The sequence below is a fragment of the Ornithorhynchus anatinus genome, chromosome 1 (assembly GCF_004115215.2).
Source record: "Ornithorhynchus anatinus isolate Pmale09 chromosome 1, mOrnAna1.pri.v4, whole genome shotgun sequence".
Lineage (NCBI taxonomy): Eukaryota > Metazoa > Chordata > Mammalia > Monotremata > Ornithorhynchidae > Ornithorhynchus > Ornithorhynchus anatinus.
In genome coordinates, this window is record NC_041728.1 from 172,155,246 (window position 1) to 172,170,811 (window position 15,566).

The 15,566-nt window shown below is 45.5% G+C and overlaps 1 non-coding gene across 1 annotated transcript; it reads left to right on the forward strand.

Annotated features, from left to right (window-relative positions):
• The first annotated feature begins 4,065 nt into the window (after positions 1-4,065).
• Positions 4,066-4,203, forward strand: LOC114815512. The gene has a single exon (XR_003763298.1). It is a non-coding gene; the product is annotated as a small nucleolar RNA SNORA7 (small nucleolar RNA).
• The last annotated feature ends 11,363 nt before the right edge of the window (positions 4,204-15,566 follow it).

The following is a 15,566-nucleotide window of genomic DNA, read 5'->3' on the forward strand; positions in this document are numbered from 1 at the left end:
CGTTAACCAGACGCGCTGGGAGGCCTGGGACTTCACTGGGTTTTAAGAGGATTGCTCTTGTCACTTGGTTATGAAAGTGCAACAGATGCATAATTTTCTGGGTTGAAAGTAGACTGGGAGCCCCATGTGGGACAGGAACTGTGTCCGATCTGCTTACCTCGTATCCACCCCAGTGCTTAGCCCAGTGCCTGGAACATAGTAACCACCTAATAAATATCACATGTATTCACTCTAGGGTTGTCACTTAGTCCCATCTGGTAGACAGAGGACATTTTATGAATGATCCAGCTTAAGGTAATGGCTGGGCTCTCCTTAGGAAATGGAGGAGAAAATGGGAGGGAGAGGGTGGATGAGGTCAAAGAGATGAGGGAACGGCTCTCTCTCTCCCTCGCTCTTTCTTTTTCTGTGTATTTCTCTCTCTCTCTCCCCCTCTCATAGGAGTTTCTGGCTCTGTCTGCCTTACACTCTGCAGAGTGAATCGCACAGGTCCTGTGGAGTGATCCGGCTGCCATTTTTGTTCGGGAGGGAGCACAGCTGACGCCTGCATTGCACGCTAGGGAGCTGAGGAGGCAGATGTTGGTGTTAGAAGAGCTAACGCTCTCAAGGGCCAAGGGGTCACCGGGCTCGTTCCTTGGCTCCGAACGATGGTGTCCCTCAAATCTGTCAGCATGCTTCAAAGAGCAGTAACGCACACCTACTCCCTCCACCCCTGGTCCAGACATCCAGGCTTGGTAATCCTGCAGCGACAGACTGATGGAGAGAAATGCTTTACCTTGTGAATCTGAGTAAGGATTCCCAACCGGTCCTTCCCCACCTCAGTTTCCCTCCCATTTAAACAGGTCTGAAGCACTTACTCTGCGCCCAACATTGTACTAAGCTCTGGGGTAGATACAAGATAATCAGACTGGACTCAGTCCCTATCCCAAAACGAGCTCACAGTCCAAGTAGGAGGGAAGACAGGTATTTAATCCCTTTTAACAGATGAGGAAACTGAGGTACCAAAAACTTAAATGGCAGCCTGGATTCATAAGGAGGTGATCTTTGCACTAGGCTATGCATTTACTCTCACCTGCGAAGCACTTAGACCCTCCCACCACAGCACTTATGCGCACATTCATATACTCAGTTACTTCCTTGATTTATTTTAAGCTGTAAGCTCCTTGAGGACAGAGTTCATGTCTACCAACTCTGATGTATTATACTCTCCTGAGAAGTGATACAGTTCTCTACAAACAGAAGCAGTGAGGCCTAGTAGAAAGAGCACAGGCCCGGGAGTCAGAGGACATGGATTCTAAACCCAGCTCTGCTACGTACCTACCGTGTGACCTTGGGCAAATCACATAGCTTCTCTGTGCCTCAGTTCTTTCATCTGTAAAGTGGGGATTTAATACCTGTTCTCCCTTCAAATTAGACTATAAGCCCCATGTTTATCTGATTATCTTGCACCTACCCCAGCCCTTAGTACAGTGCTTGACACATAATAAGTACTTTACCAATACTGTAATTATTATGAAAAATAAAAGTATGTTATTGTACATTGATATCGATTACTATTAATTAACGATTATTATTAACAATAGATGCCGCTGATTGATTTGCGACTCACAGCCTTAGAATAAGCGATCCTGGATATCCATGTGGCGGAAGAGTTCTGGAATACTTAGAGAAATAGCCATCTGAAACTAGCATCTGTCCCGAGGGGAATCTACCCGCACTGTTATTTGCCTTTGTGGACGAATCAACAGTTTATCCGGAATGGGACTGTGAAGCAGGAGGAAGGATTGGCCCAAGGAAGGACTGGATCACTAGCTTAGGAGCAGTCAGAGAACGGTGCGGGTACAGGTGGGTGTACACCACCCCCAAAGATTGGGAACCCAGAACCAAGCTCTACCTCCCAGGAACTCCCAAGAATGAGCGCCTGCCTCGATTCGGCAACCTCTCCTCTTGCCTGATGTTCGAACAGGCTAGACAGGGATTCTCTTCCTTCCCCCAAGGGGACTGGAGAACACACATTCTCTGGCTTCGGAAGACTCCCAAACCCCCAGTTTTCAAAAAGCCAGGCACGCTTCCACAGCTGGGATGGTCAAGGACCCAGGCAACTGGCTGTTGGCTTGGAATACTAAGTGTAATAATAATAGTACTTGTTAAATGCTTACTGTACGCTAGACACTGCTAAGCGCTGGGATGGATATGAGATATTGGGTTGGACACAGTCCCTGCCCACATAGAGTTCACAGTCTTAATCCCCATTTTACAGATGAGGGAACTGAGGCACAGAGAAATTAAGTGACTTATCCAAGGTCACACAGCAGACAAGTAGAGGAGCTATTAGAACCCAGTTCTTTCTGGCTTTCAGGTCTCTGTACTGTCCACTAGTCCACCCTGCTTCTTCTAAGCTAAAACATCTTCCCAAGCCACACAGGGCAGTTTCACTCCCCCCAACCCCTCTTCCCTCCGGTGTGCCTGAGGGAACTGGGGGAGATGTGCTTCAGAGGCCCCTTCCCTTAGCCACCCCTCAACAGCCCCAGCCCCATCTTTCCCCATCCCCTGCAGATTCTCCTCTATCCCATCCTACCTTGGCCCCTGTCCTCAGCACTTCGCCTCGGGCCTGAGACTCCACCATTCTTGGCACACCACACCAGGCTCCAAACTGATAATGATAAAAAAAAACAACAACCCTCCCTCTCTGCCAAGGCCAGGACGGTGCCAGGTTCAGCCGGTTGGAATGACGCAGGAGGTGGCTTAGGTTGAGGCCTGACTGTCCGAGAAAGAGCCGAGGTCTCCTGTCATGACTGGAGGTCATGATTTGTGGGGGGTGTTGGGGGGTGTGGAGGAAGGGGAGCCCCCTAAGCCTGGCAGCCAGCTGAATTCCAACTCCCTTGGCTCGGATGTCTCACCCGGGGCCGAGAGCAATTCCAGCAGGAGCTCTGATTTTCATGGTTCAATCTCTCGCCCCCACCATGCAGTGCCAAGGTGAAGCTGGGCTTGGGCGAGCCATCAGCATGAGGGAGGGAAGTTTCCTCAACAGCAACTCTCAGAGGCTGGGTGTGCTCCAAGAGTTTCGTTTTTGTTTTTAATAGCTCTCTAATTTACTGGAGGACCTTATGCAAGGAAAAAAAAAAAAAACGGAAAGAGAATCCAGGGCCAGGCTGAAGCTTTGTTGCAATGGCACTGAGTCTATTCCCCACCCGCAGAGCGCTTTCCGGCGCGGGATCCACTGATCCTCCGTCGGTCCTTTGGTTACATGGGATGTGACGAACGTCAGTGACGTGTTTGGAATTGGCTTTGATCTCTACCTCTAAAGCCAAAGGAAGGCTGGACCTCAGGCTGGACCTCAGACCTCAGGCACCCTGCTGAAGGATGCCACAATTCACTAGCCCACCCCTCCCTACAGCTAGTCAATTCCCAGTTTTTAGAGAATCTAATCAAAGACAAGCTTCACTCTCGGTCATTGGCTTATGGCACTTGCTAAGCACTTACTATGTGCCAGGCACTGTATTAAGCGCTGGGGTAAACCTCATTTTCACTTTTCTTTGAAGATCAAAGAAGCAGCGTGGCCTAATGGATAGAGCAAGGGGCTGGGAATCAGGAAGACCTGGGTTCTAATTCTGGCTCTGCCATTCATCTGCAGTGTGATCTTGGACCAGTTGTTTGACTTCTCTGTGCCTCAGTTGCCGCATCTGTAAAATGAGGTACAGATTTTTTTAAGACCGTGAGCCCCATATGGGATACAGACTGTGACTAACCTGATTAGTTTGTATTTACCCCAGTGCTTAGTACAGTGCCTGCCATACAGTTGGCATTTGGTATATGCCATAAAAAAAATTAAGACCAGATAAATTATGATAGTCGCTTTGCTGTCTGAAGAGGTGGAGGAAGAAATAAATGAAAGCTGAAAATAATGTGCATGCTTCTTAAGTGTAGGGGTCTAAGATATTTCTAGGTTGGAAGTGAGGAAGGATTGAGTTTCCAGGTGGTTTTGAAATTGCAAAAATAACAGACCCTCAGAATTAATGAGGATTGACTGTCCAGAATTATCGAATTCATCTTGTCCAACTTTGCTAGATCCTTTCAGGGTGGCACCTGGAAAGTTTCCAGTACTCTACCAGTCTCGACTATGGAAGGGAGAGTCAAGCAGAGGCCTACCCATTCCATTCCCAGCTTGGGCAGTGGCTAGCGAGTGGAAGGCAATCTGCTCTAAGTCAAAACTCCCCTTTGTTGGGCAGCAGCAGCAGCATAAGAGAGCGTCAAGGGCAGAGATCAGGTTTACTGCATGGAAGGAGGCAATGGTAAACCACTTGCTTATTTTTACCAAGAAAACTCTATGGATCCACTACCAGAACAATTGCAGATGGAGGTGGGACATTCTGGGAGAGATGCGTCCATGGCGTCGCTAGGCGTTGGACACGACTCGATAGCGTAAGACAACAACAGCAACCTTGCTAGGGAATCAGTTTGGCCTAGTGGAAACAGCATGGGCCTGGGTGTCAGAGGATCTGATTTTAATCCCAGGTCTAACACTTGTCTATTGTGTGACCTTGGACAAGTCACTCCACTTCTCTGTGCCTCAGTTACCTCCATATGTACAATGGGATTAAGACTGTAAGCCCGATGTGGGACATGAATTATAACCAATATGATGATCCTCTATTCACCCCAATGCTTAATACAATATCTGGCACAAATTAAGCACTGAACAAATACCATTAAAAAAAAACACCACAATTCTAGATCCTTGAAGTGGAAGCAAGCTCTTTGAGGGCAGGGAAAGTGTCTACCAACTCTGTTATATAGCATGGCCTGTGGAAAGAACTATACCCTAGTGGCAAAGAGCACAGGCTTGGGAGTCTGAGGACATGGGTTCTATCCTGGTTCTTCTACTTGTCTGCTGTGTGACCTTGGGCAAGTCACTTAATAATAATAATGATGATGATGGCATTTGTTAAGCGTTTACTATATACAAAGGCCTGTTCTAAGCGCTGGGGAGGATACAAGGTGATCGGGTTGTCCCACCTAGGGCTCACAATCTTAATCACAGTAATTCACAGTCACAGTCAAGTGACTTGCCCAAAGTAATATAGCAGACAAACGGCGGAGCCAGGATTTGAACCCATGACCTCGACTCCCAAGCCCGTGCTCTTTCCATTGAGCCACACTGCCTCTCCAACCCTCTGTGAATTCTGGGAATCCAAAGCTGGCAATGCAGCATGTTTTCACCCCCACTACTTGATGGAGAGGAAGCTTTGGGAATGTAAGGTTGCTATAAATGTTTGTTGTAGCTGCTCATGGGAAGTTGGGCTTAGAAAAATCCATCGCTTTGGTGAAGGAAACGAGAGGAATCCCCAGAGACCAAGGAATAGATTTCTTGACTGCAGCACGCTCTCTGCTCTGGACAGCTGGACTTTTCAGGACATATGCACCTAATGACGCTGCCCTAGAAATAAGCATCTGTAGTTTAAGATCTTGGGTTGTCACTGAAAAACTAGGAAGGGAATTTCTTATGATGATAGCAGCTGGAGGGCAAGTCAAAGGGCAAAGACATTTTGGAGAAGGACTTGATCAAGAACACAAACATCCATCAACACTTGTCCCTCTGACCTAGGAGGGAGAATCTAGGCTCCTGGGTCAGACCACCCTATCTAGCATAACTCCACAACCAAATATTTCACACTCTGCTTCCAGGGTGACCTTTCCCCCATTTCCCCTCTATTTATCCACTTCCTCCAACCCCAGCCAATCACTTTTCCTCATCCTGTATTTTCTCTAGTGCTATGCCTTCCCTTTTTTATCTTGGAATTCCCTCATCCCTGTGCTTTTGCTTCTCCATTGAGCAACTCACACAAGCACTTATACAGTGCTTTGCACATAGTAAGCGCTCAATAAACACCACCGATCGGTTGATTGTTAGCCTATAGAACAGGCCACAGGCCTGAATATTTTAAGTGTACATAAAGAGGAGCAAAGTGTCTAAGTGGGAAGAGCATGGGCCTTGGGAGTCAGAAGACGAGGGTGCTGATCCCAGTTCTGCCACTTGCTTGCTTTGTGACCTTGGGCAAGTCACTTCACTTCTTGGTGCCTCAGTTTCCTCACCTGAAAAATGAGGATTTAATGCCTATTCCTCTCTACTTAAACTCTGAGCCCCATATGGAACAGAGACTGCGTCCAGGCTAATTAACCTGTACCGACCTACCCAAGAGCTTAGAAGAGTGTTCGGCACGTAGTAAATGCTTAACAAGTATAATGATAAAAATAATAATAATGAAAAAAAATCAGATTGACACAGTCCCTGTTCCACATGAGGCTTACATTCTAAGTAGGAGAGAGAACAGATAATCAATCCCCATTTTGGAGATGAGGTAACTGTGGCACAGAGACATTAGGTCGAGAAGCAGCATGGCTCAGTGGAAAGAGCATAGGCTTAGGAGTCAGAGGTCAGGGTTTCTAATCCCGGCTTCGCCACCTGTCAGCTGGGTGACTTTGAGCAAGTCACAACTTCTCGGTGCCTCAGTTACCTCATCTGTAGAATGGGGATTAAGATTGTGAGCCTCACATGGGACAACCTGATTACCCTGTATCTACCCCAGCACTTAGAACAGTGCTTGGCACATATTAAGCACTTAACAAATACCAACATTATTATTATTATTATTAGAGCTGACAAGAACCTGGTCTAGGCAGGGATTGTCTCTATTGCTGAATTGTACTTTTCAAGTGCTTAGTACAGTGTTCTGCACATAGTAAGCACTCAATAAATGTGATTGAATGAATGAATGGTGGAGGAGGATTAGAACCCAGCTCTTCTGATTCCCATGCCCAGGCTTTTTCCACTACTTCTCAACCCTCCTCCCTCCATAACAATAATAAGAAGAATAGTAAGAATAATAAGAATTGTGGTATTTGTTACACGTTTACTATGTGCCAAGCACTGTTCTAAGCGCTGGGGTGGATACAGAGCAATCAGGTTGTCCCAAGTGGAGCTCACACTTTTAATCCCCATTTTACAGATTAGGTAACTGAGGCACAGAGAAGGTAAGTGTCTTGCCTGAGGTCACACAGCAGACAGTGGTGGAGCTGAGATTAGAACCCACATCCTCTGACTCCCAAGCCCGTGCTCTTTCCGCTAAGCCACGCTGAAATGGAAACTCCTAACCACTGGCTTCAAGCAGGGTGGCCTAGCGACAAAGCTCAGGACTGGAAAATAGGAAGCCTGGGTTCTAATCCTGGCTTCACCACTTGCAAGCTATGTGACCTTGGACAAGACACTCAACCATCCTGAGACTCAGTTTCTTCATCTCTGTAATGGGGCTTAGTAATATTAATAACAATAATGGTCACATTTAAGCTCTCACTCTGTGTACTGTACAGAGTTCTGGGTTCAGCGTGGCTCATTGGAAAGAGCCTGGGCTTCAGAGTCAGAGGTCATGAGTTCGACTCCCGGCTCTGCCACTTGTCAGCTGTGTGACTGTGGGCAAGTCACTTCACTTCTCTGTGCCTCAGTTACCTCATCTGTAAAATGGGGATTAACTGTGAGCCTCACGTGGGACAACCGGATTACCCTGTATCTACCCCAGCGCTTTGAACAGTGCTCTGCACATAGTAAGCGCTTAACAAATACCAACATTATTATTATTAAATACAAGTTAATCAGGTTGGATACAGTCCCTGTCCCATATGGGACTTAGTTAAGGGGAAAGGAGAAGAGTGACTGCTAGTAAGCATGTAACAAATAGGGACATTATTATTCAAGCCTACTTATTTTCTTCATCTTGCATAGTGATAATTTTCACCTGCTTCCCTCCAGCTAGCTCTCTCCTCCTTTCTCAAGCTTACAGAATTATATCTCTCTCAAGTTCATGCTTCCAATCCTTTGCTCATTCCATTCCTCCTGCCTGAAATTCCTGCCATCATCAAAATCCACCAGATCACAACTCTCCTCGTCTTCAAAGGCAATTTTAAATTCTAGCTGCTCCAAGAAGTCTTCTCTGATTATTTCCAAACCCTGCATCAACTCAGCCCACCTAATATTTTGTATTTTTCCCAATATGCAGCACTGATACTCCTATGCATAGTCAATTGGAATTAAATATTTATTCACCAATTTCATCCTGATATTTGTCTACAAGGAGTCAACTTGCCACTTTCAGTGTGTAGCCAAAAAAAAGGTTGGGATTTTAGGGAGACTGTGGATTGGAAGTGACCAGGCTTCAAGGAACTAACAGGACAGACAACTGCCATTCTGAGTCAGTCCTGACCAGAAACACTTGGGTGGCCTAGTGGAAAAAGAGTGGGCCCGGGAGTCAGAGGACCTGGGTTCTAATCCAGATCCACTGTGTATCTACTGTGTGACCTTGTACAAGTCACTGAACTTTTTTGTGCCTCAATTTTTTCATCTGAAAAATGTGGATTCAATATCTGCTCTCCATCCTACTTAGACTGTGAGCCCCATGTGCGGCTTGATTTTTTTGTTACGGTGTTTTATGGTATTTGTTAAGCAATGATTCTGTCAAACATACCCTAAGCACTGGGGTAGGTATGCCTTAATTAGGTCAGAGGCAGTCCCAGTCCTGGATGGGGTTCACAGTCTAAGTTGGAGAAAGAACAGGCATTTAATCCCCATTTTACAGCTGAGGAAACTGAAGAACAGAGAAGTTCAGGGACTTACCAAGGTCACACAGCAAGCAAGTGGCAGAGTTGGGATTGGAACCCAGGTCCTCTGACTCCCAGGCCTGGGCTCTTTCTCTTGCTGCTTCTCTTGAATTACCTCGGTGCTTGGCACATAGTAAGTGCTTTATTTTGTGTGATGTAGCGTGGCCTAGTGGAAAGAGCATGGGCCCGAGAGTCAGAAGTCCTGTGTTCTAATCCTAACTCCCTCACTTGTCTCCTGTGTGACCTAGAGCAACTAACTCAACTTCTCTGTGAGTCTTCCTCATCTGTAAAATAGGGATTAAAACTGTGAGCCCGATGTGGAAGAGGACTGTGTCCAACCTGATTACCTTGTATCTAGCCCAGCAGTTGGTACATATTAAGAGCATAATGCTATAATTATTATTATTATCATTATATTTATTACTGTAGCTCTGTCTGAGTGAGCAGGGGCCCAAGTCAAAAAGATGTGGGACTACAGCCCCTAGAGCACCCAAAGAGTTGGCAACTAACTATGCCATAAATTTGTTCATTCATTCAATCATATTAATTGAACACTTACTGTGTGCAGAGCACTGAACTAAGCAGTTGGGATCTTACAATATAAAAATAAACAGACACATTCCTTGCCCACAACAAGCTTACTGGTTTACAAAGAATGGGAGCTGGAGGAAGAACAAGGGTCTTCATCCATATCATTTCTACTCTACAATCCTCTGAACATGGTAAGTGCTCAACAAAATCAAGTAAGCAATCACTGGTGATTATTGAACACTTACTATGTGTTCAGAGCACTGTACTGAGCCATATAAACCATCCCTGAAACAATAATAATGACAATAATAAAAACAATTATAATGGTTTTTGCTAAGGGTTTATTTGTGGCACTGCAGTAAATTTAAGCTAATCAGGTTGGGCACAGGCCCTGTCCCACTTGGGACTCACAGTCTTAATCCCTATTTTACAGATGAGGTAACTGAGGCACAGAGAATTTGAGTGACTTGGCCTGGGTCCCACAGTAGACAAGTAGGGGAGACAGAATTAGAATCCAGGTCCTCCTGACTACCAAGCCTGTGCTCTATCCATTAGACATACTGCTTCCCAGTGATTGCAGTCCTTGGGTTTTGATGACTGTCTACAAGGAAGAAGGTTTTCTGGCTGCTAGGAAGGAACTGCTTCTCACTGACTTCTCAAATTTGTGTTTGAGTGGCTTCATTCCACCTCTGACCTCGACAGGCCATGTGACTTTACCCTCTCCTGTCTTATTGGGATGTTTTGCAGACGGATTAGATGCTAGTCACAAAAATTCTCTGAGCATTGAACAAAAGAGACTACCATTAATAATCATTTTAGGATTATTCAAATTTACCATGATGGGGGATTTCAAAGAGCAAAAAGAACATTAGGCACGTGTGTATGTGTGTGTGTTTGTGTTCCCCTGCAAAGCTCCCTATTTTGCAAAGCAATGGTTCTAAGTGTGGATAATCTGATAAACCGTTGCCTCTTCAGGCATTCCATTTCTGGAGCCAGAGTACACTGGATCTCTTATCTTAGAAAAGGCCCTGCAAACAGCAAAGCCCAGATAGCACGGGAAGAGTCTATTTTAACCCAGACAGCAAGGCAGGAGCTGACAGTCCAGCCATGTTTCTTGAAGCTCGGTGCCGAGCCTTGAGTACACCATCGCAGAAGTGGCCGTGACCTGGAAGAAGGTGGATATAAAAGGTACACGGATTCAGAGAGATTTGCAGAAGCAGATGATGTTTCATACTCAGAAGCTCGATGTGGCAAAAGCCATCAGATGTCTAGAGGCTATGCACAGAAAGTTCTTCTCTAAGTGGATGACTAAGTGTTTGTTATTTCTACCAGGCTAAATAGTACATTTTCCAGGTCTTGTTGCTTCATCCACACCCTTCGACCCTATCTTGTCCTTCCACCTCCACCTTACCTTGGAATGGACAAGATGTCCCAGAGGCCCTGGAGGACTGTCCAGTGTCAACTGCAATTCCGACCGTGCAGTGACGTGTAGAGGTCTCGAGAGGTCATCGTGATCATCCCCCGGTCTCCAGATAGAGCTGCACTTCAACAGTGTAGGACAAATTACTTTTACTTTCCTGAAGGTTCCAGGATCGATTGATCAGTCAATCTATGGGATTTTCTTAGCACTTACTATGTGCAGAGCACTGTACTAAGCATTGGGGAGAGTACAGTATAACGGAATCAGCAGATACGTTCCCTGTCCATAACAAGCGTAGAGTCTAGAGATCTGGAAACAATACTTTCTCCCCGACACACTGTTCTCTGAGGTGAATTTTCTTCTCGATTTGTTAATCTCCCTGATTAGACTGTAAGCTCCTTGAGGGCAAGTAACATGTCTACGCACTCCGTTGTTTTGTACTCTCCCAAGCCCTTAATATAGTACTCTGCGCACAGTAAGGGCTCAGTAAATAACACTGATGGATTGATTGGAGAATTGGACTTCCCTAGAGATAAACTCATCTCGCTCCACCCAAACACCGTGAGGAACTCCAGAGGTAAGGAAAAGTGGGACTCATTGTGTAAAGACCTGGGAAATTAATAATGGGCCTTATTTTCCTGAAATAAATATGCCCCCCAGAAAAAAATGCCTTTAATTCCAAATAAGAAGCTTCTAACATGAGCTGAGAGCTAGATGGCCAGGACCGCCCTCCCTCTTCACAGCTGACAACCACTCTCCCCACCTTCAAAGCCTTATTGAAGCCAACCTTCCTCCAAGAGGCCTTCCCCAACTTAGCCTTCATTTCCTCTTCTCCCACTTCCTTCTGCAACACCCCTGCACTTGGATTTGCTCGCCCTTTTCAACCCTCCCTCGGTCCCACAGCACTTGTGTACATATCCGAAATTCATTTATGCCTGTCTCCCCCTCTAGACAGTAAGTTCGTTGTTGGCAGGGAATGTGACTACCAACTCTTTTATACCGTACTATCTGGAGCACTTAGTACAGTGCTCTGCACACAGTAAGCATTCGGTAAATATGATTGATTGATGGATCTCCAGAAGTGAATTCAGAAAGAGGCATGGACTCTGCTTTCCAATTATTACAGCCCTCCACCAACAGGGATTCACATCACCACTCCAGCCAATTCACCTAAATTAGAACCACCTTTGCTCTGCTACCTTGCCCGCTTTTCATGGTTACCTTTCTTTACAATTCCTGATGTGAGGAATGTGGCAGGGACGAGCCCGCCTAAAATCCCATATCGGAGAAGTCTTCCTTGAATAATAATAATGTTGGTATTTGTTAAGCGCTTACTATGTGCCGAGCACTGTTCTAAGCGCTGGAGGAGATACAGTGTAATCAGGTTGTCCCATGTGAGGCTCACAGTTAATCCCCATTTTACAGATGAGGCAATTGAGGCACAGAGAAGTTAAGTGACTCGCCCACCGTCACACAGCTGCCAAGTGGCAGAGCCGGGATTCAAACCCATGACCTCCGACTCCCCAGCCCGGGCTCTTTCCACTGAGCCACGCTGCTTCTCAAGATCTCTCCTCACTATTATATCTCTAAGATGTTACCTAAGCCCTTGGGTCTGTGACCTTTGCGCATTTGGTATTTCCCCCTCAGTACTTATCTTCACATCTATAAATCATATATCATAAATTGTTGATTTACATAAATGTCTGCACCTTATTTGGGCTATAAGCTCATCACGGGTAGGGAATGGGTCCACCAACTCTGTTGTACTCAAGTATTTAATGCAGTGTTCTCACTCTGTAAGCTTTCAAAAAATACCATTGGTTGATTGACCTATGCACTTCTGTCCTCACCCATTAAGCACCTATGTAGATATTTTTATATTCTGTTGCCTCCCCGTATCTGGAATTTATTTTAATGTCTATCTACCCTTTTAGATTGTAAATTCTCTGAGGGCACGAATTCTATTACATCTACTGTACTCTCCAGAAGAGCTTAGAAGAGTGCTCTGCATAGAGTAATTGCCTCCCATCAGCTAATTGGTGCTCAAGACCCAGGTTTGGATCCCCCTCCTATTATCCATCTACAACAACTCCCCTGGTGAACTCATTCACTCCCACAGCTTCAACTACCACCTTTATGCAGTTGATTCTCAAATCTACCTCTTCAGCCCTGACCTCTCTCCTCTGCAATCTTACATTTCCTCCTGTCTTCAGGTCATTTCTAGTTGGATGCCCTGCTGACACTTCAAACCTAGCATATTCAAAGCAGAACTCCTCATCATCACCTAACTTTCCCATCACTGCCGACAATCCCACCAACCTCTCCGTCTTTGTCAGCTGTGTGACTTTGGGCAAGTCACTTCACTTCTCGGTGCCTCAGTTACCTCATCTGTAAAATGGGGATTAAGACTGTGAGCCCCACGTGGGACAACCTGATTCCCCTGTGTCTACCCCACCGCTTAGAACAGTGCTCGGCACATAGTAAGCACTTAACAAATACCAACATTATTATTAAAGTCAACTAAACAATCAATCTTTTTTTTGGTGTTTACAGTGTGCAGAGCACTGTACTAAGCATTTGGGAGAGTACCACACAACAATATAATAAATACATTCAAACCCATAACTTTGGCATTAACCTCCACTCATCTTTCTTTTTGAATCCACATATTGTCAGTCACCAAATTCTCCTGGTTCTATCTTTATAACATCTCCAGAATCTACCCCTTCCCCTTTATCCAAGCACTTGTCATATCCCATTTCAACTACTGTATCAGTCTCTTCGCTGACTCCCCTGCCTCCAGTCAATCATTTAATCAGCTTTTTTAAATGCCAGGCACTATATTGTGTGCTGGGGTAGATACAAGTTAGGTTGGACATAGTCCACATTCCACATGGGGCCTCACAGTCTTAATTCCCATTTTACAAATGAGGTAACTGAAGCATAGAGAAGTTAAGTGACTTGTCCAAGATCAGAGAGCAGACAAATGGCAGAGGGATTAGAACCCAAGCCCTTCTGACTTCCAGGCCCATGCTTTGCTAATTGAGCACTTATTGCATGCAGTACACTTTTTTCATTCATTCAATCGTATTTATAGAGTGCTTACTATGTGCAGAGCACTATACTAAGCACTTGGAATGTACAATTTGGCAACAGATAGACACAAACCCTGCCCAACAATGGGCTCACAGTCTAAAGACTGTACTAAGTGTTTGGGAGAGTCCAGTGGAGTGGATAGTCATGATCTTTGACCTCAACATATCTACTCGGTGTTGGGATCCGAAAGTGCTCAGAGCGGCATCAGACACAGTCTGTTTGAAATGAGCCTATCTTCATCATCATCGTCTATGTTATTTACTGAGTGTTTACTATGTTCAGAGCACTGTACTAAGCACTTGGAAAAATACTCAAGCTCTCATAATATTCCAACTGGATTATTGTGTCAGCCTCCTCTCCGATTTCCCTTCCTCCCATCTCTCCCCGCTCCAGTCTATTCTTCATTCCGCTGCCCAAATCATCTTCCTACAGAAACACTCTGGGCATGTCATTCCCCTCCTCAAAAACCTCCAGTGATTGTCTATCAACCTTCACATGAAACAAAAACTCCTCACTCTTGGCTTCAAAGCTGTCCATCACTTTGCCGCCTCCTACCTCACCTCCCTTCTCTCTTTCTACTGCCCACCTCATACACTCCGCTCTTCTGCCGCTCACCTCCTCACCATCCCCCGTTCACGCCTATCCTGCTGTCGACCCCTGGGCCACGTCCTACCGCTGCCCTGGAATGCCCTCCTTCCTCACATCCACCAAACTAACTCTCTTCCCCTCTTCAAAGCCCTTCTGAGAGCTCGCCTCTTCCAGGAGGCCTTCCCAGACTGAGCCCCCCTTTCCCTCTGTTCCCCTTCCCCTCCCCCCGACCCTCTGCTTTTCCCCCTTCTCCTCCCCTCAGCACTGTGCTCATTTGTATATATTATTTATTACCCTATTTATTTTGTTAATAAGGTGTATATCTCCTTGAGTCTATTTATCTTGATGTTATCTTGTTTTTGTTTTGTTCTGTTTTGCTTGCTGCCTCCCCTGCTTAGACCGTGAGCCCATCATTGGGCAGGGAGCTGTTGCCGAATTGTACATTCCAAGCGCTTAGTACAGTAACACTGAGAGCCCCACATGGGACAACTTGATTACTCTGTATCTACCCCAGCACTTAGAACAGTGCTTGGTGCATAGTAGGTGCTTAACAAATACCATCATTATTATTATTATTATTGAGAAGCAGCATGGCACAGTGAAAAGAGCCCAGGCTTGCAAGTCAGAGTTCATGGGTTCGAATTCCAGCTCTGCCGCTTGCCAGCTGTGTGACTTTGGGCAAGTCACTTAACTTCTCTGGGCCTCAGTTACCTCATCTGTAAAATGGGGATTTAAACTTTGAGCCCCACATGGGACAACCTGATCACCTTGTATCCCCCAGCGCTTAAAACAGTGCTTTGCACATAGTAAGTGCTTAACAAATACCACCATTTTTACTCTTCACATAGTAAGTACCCAATAAATACTATTGAATCAATGAATGAATACTAAACAACAGAGTTGACAGGCACATTCAATGCCCATAACAAGCTTATAATCTAGAAGGGGAGACAGATATTAATGTAAATAATTTATAATTTATAATTTCAAGATATGTATTTAAGTGCTGTAGGTTTCAGGGTGGGGCAAATATCAAATATCCAAATGTCACAGATCCAAGTGCATAGATGATGGAGAAGGGAGAAGAAGTCAAGGAAAAGAAGGCCTCTAATAGGAGCTGTCACGTTCACGTCGAACAGAAACTCCTCACCATTGGCTTTAAAGCAATCAATCAGCTTGTCCCCTCCTACCGCACAGCCCACACACTTTGTCTCATCTATCTCGCAGCCAACCTCTTGCCCAAGTTCTGCATCTGGCCTGGATTGCCCTTCCTCCTCATATCCCA